The sequence below is a fragment of the Hordeum vulgare genome, chromosome 1H (genome assembly GCF_904849725.1).
Source record: "Hordeum vulgare subsp. vulgare chromosome 1H, MorexV3_pseudomolecules_assembly, whole genome shotgun sequence".
Lineage (NCBI taxonomy): Eukaryota > Viridiplantae > Streptophyta > Magnoliopsida > Poales > Poaceae > Hordeum > Hordeum vulgare.
Window position 1 is genome coordinate 178,024,286 of NC_058518.1, and position 5,165 is coordinate 178,029,450.

At 42.5% G+C, this 5,165-nt stretch overlaps 1 long non-coding RNA gene across 1 annotated transcript; it reads left to right on the forward strand.

The window, feature by feature from the left end:
• Positions 1-4,108: 4,108 nt before the first annotated feature.
• Positions 4,109-4,884, forward strand: LOC123408481. Its single transcript, XR_006612759.1, has 3 exons — positions 4,109-4,164; positions 4,580-4,721; positions 4,813-4,884. It is a non-coding gene; the product is annotated as an uncharacterized LOC123408481 (long non-coding RNA).
• The last annotated feature ends 281 nt before the right edge of the window (positions 4,885-5,165 follow it).

A 5,165-nucleotide genomic window follows, 5' to 3' on the forward strand; every position in this document is an offset into this window, starting at 1 on the left:
GAGGAGGAATGAGGAGACATGCCAACAGACACGAGGACGTACAATCAGTAGCGAACGATAGCGTTAGGGTGGCGCCGCCCTGGGTTCGTCCTCGACGGTGCAATGAACGGGCTGTAGCCTGGCATAACGTACTTCCACAAGGTAGTGATATGGTAAACGGTGACTACTGAAACTAATTTTGTGCTAACAATGTGATTTGAGAGTTTGTATTCTTGATAAACAGATATAGGAGGAGCAGGAGGGGAGTCGCGGCGGGTCACGAGGCGGGGCTCCCGATCCAATCGGGAGCAGGAGGACGACAACGAGCAGAGAAAGGCTGCCATCGCCGTGTTCTTCTTCCCGTCCCCACCAGTCGTGAGAGGAGGAGCAGTAGGGGAGTCGCGGCGGGCCTCCTCCATCCCAGTCCGTAAGCTTCTCAATCTCTGACTTCCCCGTGTCTGATTTGGATTCAAAATCTGTGACCGTGTTCTTCTCGCAACACACACCAAGGGAGATCCCGGACAGGATTGGACTTTGCTCCTATAAGAAGGAAGGGTCCTCGGCCGTATCTTCCATCAGGTTATGTGCTTGGAGCTGTATATCTTTCAAATCCGGGACTACTTGGCCCAGAAAAACATCATGTCGCTTCGAGTTCGCTGGAGGAAGAAGAACATCCGGCAAACCGTTCAATATCACCACACAGAGCAGAAGTAAGTTGACTGCTTGAAACCCCAGCCCATGCTTGCTCCTCTTTGTTAACCCGACTATATAAATACTAGCTGCTCAAATACTTGAATTATGTTAACAAATTTCCTAGATCTCTTTCTTTCTTCTCGATAACATGTTGTTTGATTTCTACTATGGTTCTTGTACAGTTGTACTGTGGAATTTTGCTCTTGATAAATTAAAGTGTGTGCAATTTTTGGGCAGTATGCTGAATTTTATGTTTTACGATTAATTCAGAAACCAAAAAAGACTTAGTGATTTGACTACTACAGTGAGTTGCTTTTGCTTTCAGTACTTTCAATCTAAACACGTTTCATAGAAATGAAGCACAAGTAAAATTAAACAACTGAACACTGACTAAATGAGAAGAAACTATATAGGTAAGGGATCTAAAAAGGGAGACTAAAGATTGATTGAAAGAGACTGATAAAAAATTAAGAAAAAAAAACAAACTGAAGAAAGAAGATACATACTGAGGGGATAAAGAGTAAACTGAAGACTGACAAGAAATATTGATGGACTGTCATGTTAGTTCAAAACTAACTACTCACTTTAGCTATGGGTCAGTATAGATAATTAGGGGCACCAAAATAGCTACAGAAAGATGGAACAGAAAAAAGTAGTAGAGCCACAGGTAGCTTGCCTCATTGATTGGTAATCTGAGTACATTTTATGACGAAGATTGTTGTGTGCTAAGTTGGTTTCTTTTATGTAAATGGAGTCGGCAAGGGCCTCCTTGATTGTTTAAAATAAAATTTATGAAGAATAGGTAGGAAAACAGATATAGATATCTGGTTACGGTTAAAATTCAGAGAAACATACAGATACGTCCACTTAGTTCAAACACAATGGAGAGATGGATGACAGACAACATCACACGAAGATATAATTCTTAGCTCAAACACAAATTTTATTATGACATTTTCTCGTAAGCATAGCATCACTTAGTAAGATAAAATATAAATATACACATGCAAATTTTACTTTCCTAAGAAGAAATAAATATTTTACTAGCGGAAACAGTGTCTCAAAGAAATAACAGTACTGTATAATGACATGCAACATTCTGTAATCATTCATCGTGGTGGTCTTCTGAAAAAGCTAGAGCTCTGCTTTTTTGGAAACCTGACCACCTCAAGCATCTGGTTACGGTTAAAATTCAGAGAAACATACAGATACGTCCACTTCTAGCATAGCACTTGATTTAAATCGATGAGAACACATATAGCTGGCTACTCTACATTCAAAGAGCCCATGTACGGAGCAGCTCCCTATCGATTTCCTGAAACCCCTCTTGTCCACACAAACTACACCCCAACAGAGACCTCAACTGTGCCGATTACTAACAGATCCAAACTGGCTTAATTTCTTTCAATTCGAACATTGTTTTACATTTGTCCTTTTAAGAAACAAATGAACCTCTATCATGATTTTACTATTGTACTAAGCAAAAATAGTTTTTTTTACTTAAATCGATTTTTACATGGAAAATGATCCGTTTAAATAGACACCTGATCAGTACATGCTCTGTTTATGTATATTATGCAAATCTACATTTAGATTTAGGGTTACTTGCTTAATATTTTTTAAAGAAAAATGTCACTCTAAGAGGATATTATCTAAAACTTTAAATCAGGGTACTGCCCTCTAGGCAGCAAGTCTTGAATTCAATGGCGAAAACTAAATTCAGGATGGGGACCCTCTAGGCGGGAGGGCATGGACCCAACAACAAGGACATTGATCATGATGGGTTCAATCAGACTGCTCGATCATTGGATGACATAATATGCTTAGGATGTGGGTTAACACAGGTACTCTAGCCCCAACAAAACTATGGCTCATCCAACCTTCGGCGAGGTTCACTATTTTTCAATCTTAGTGCTGCATATTCCTATTTGAATGTTACTTGGTGCATAAAATAAATGATTCACAAAAAAAAATCTTTGTTACGAACAAGTCTGCAACTCTCTCAAATAGAAGGTTACCACTAAAAGAGAACAACTATTAGTGTTGGTAGGTGAAGTCAGATTGTGTACTCACATCTCTACTATTAAAGGGGGATCTGCCGTCGTGATGATTCAACCACAACAGATCCCCTCGCTAGCGCTGTCAGTTTCATCAATTTTTTTCCATCCCTCCACAAACCGATAGATTAAATACAGACAAAAACCGCTGACCACCTCGTGCCTCTCTTCCCCCCCCCCCCCCCCCACCCCATCCCGTCTCTCTGCCTTGCCTCGCCTCTCCCGTATCGGCGGCGGTTCAAACCCGCGTCAGGTCGACGTGGGCGAGGTCTCCACCGCCGCCACTCCCCTCGATCCATCGGCCGCGCCTGATCCAGCGGGATCCGCCCCCATCGGCGCGGTACAGACCCACCATGGAGGCCATGGAGGAGCTGTCGCAGCTCTCCGAGTCGATATGCCAGGCGGCCTCGCTCCTCGCCGACGAAGGCCCCTCCGACGACTCTGCGCCCAGGCGCCCGTCCAACTTCCTCAACGCCGTCGTCCTCGGCAACATCGTAAGTTTCGGGCGGAGCTCCCCCGCGCCTCAGAACCGTCGCCTCGTGCCCTGATCTGATCTGTTTCGAGCCGTCATGGCGGCCGGCGGGGCGTCGGTGCAGCTGTCCACGGGGTTCTACTCGAGCTCGTGCCCGGGCGCGCTCGGCGCAGTCGCGTCGTTGGTGCAGTCGGCCGTGGCGAACGAGCCGCGTATGGGCGCATCCATCCTTCGCCTCTTCTTCCACGACTGCTTCCTCCAGGGCTGCGACGGGTCGCTGCTCCTGGACGACACTGTGAGCTTCCAGGGGGAGAAGATGGCGACGCCCAACAACGGGTCGGTACGTGGGTTCGAGGTCATCGACGTCATATTTGTGCAATAGAGGGTTATACCTTGTACTAGATGTTTCGCTATAACTTTTTTGATGTGAGTTTTTTTTGTGCCAGAATTTAAAGTTAAATTACTAACACACTTGTACTTCTATCTGATGAGCATTTGACATGATTTTGCAGTTTGTGAGAAAGTTGAAGCCAAAGGAAGAACAACATACAATGAGGTATTCTCTAAAGTCCAAACACGTGTACCCTTCACTGATTGGCCATGATACATCACCCTTGAATGCTACGTTTAAATATCAATGAAGTTTTGCTGTAATTTGGGATGTCTTTATCTAAACTGTAACTGTGGAGTCTTCTTATGAAGCACAAAGAGTATCCTGAATGCCAACGAAAAATAATTATCCTGTCGTTTAAATGCTGAAAGGCATAAAAGTCAATACTTCTATTACATTGCTGCCATGCTATTTTTTCTGATACATAACATGCCTTCCGAAGATATATGCTTGGGAACTGATTTATTTTCTCCCCGTTTGAGTCATTAACTACCTCAACAAGCTACTCTCTATTACAGGTTGCAGATGAAATTTATTCAGAGCTGAAATCCATGGCACATATTGGTCAAGGGGTTTGTTCCTATTATTTGTATAATATGGATTTCTCTGATCCCTTTTTGCATTTATTTATCTATTTTCGAATTAAGAACCATCGCTCCCAATTTCATTTGGCATGGAATTAGTACAAACAGTGTCAGCCGCCAAATGTCATGGGTGCAGATAGCTTATTACAAACATGCATACGTTGTAGAACCTCTAACCAGCACTGCCACCTTACTGTCTTTGCAACTACGACGACAGAACACACCAACCTAACAGAAAACTGGACAAGTAAGTTACAGCAAACATCAAACATAGAAGATCGGGACCAAACCTAAATGTCGACATCACTCCGAGAACTTTCAAGTTCATTTCTCATCAAATTGTAAAAAAAGAATCATATGTGCAAAACTTACGTGCTAACAAAAAATAAATTTATTTTTGTAGTTTGATGAGAAGAATATTAGGCGGAGAGTGTATGATGCTTTCAACGTTCTCATTGCACTTCGTGTTATTGCAAAAGAAAAAAAAGGAGATATGGTGGATGGGCCTTTCAAATTACAGATATGAAAAGCTAAAGAAGTTGGAGGTCGGTATTCGTGCTTGGTTTTCAGGCTAGATGGACAGTAATCCATTCCTATATGACTATTATTTGATTGCTACCATCTTCTTTTTAAAAGGAAGTTCGCAAAGAACTCGTCAACAAGATTAGGCACAAGAAGGCACTCCTCCAGGAAATCGAAAAAAGGTAAGTTGTTTACACTATGCAGCACTTTTATTTGGTTTTGTTGCCTCCTACTATTAAATATACCGCTGTATTTGATATCTCCTGATGATTCTTTCTTGTTCATTTAAAGTTTGATGATCTCCAGAACATCAAGTTACGTAACGAAACACTGCAAAGCTCAGCAGAGAACGTCAATGGCATCCGCCTTCCATTTGTATTGGTTAAGGTATTTTTTTTCTTGTGCTGCAACTGTCGGAGATGCTTAACCCAGTCAGTTGAAACTAAGATGTAACATATATAACTGTA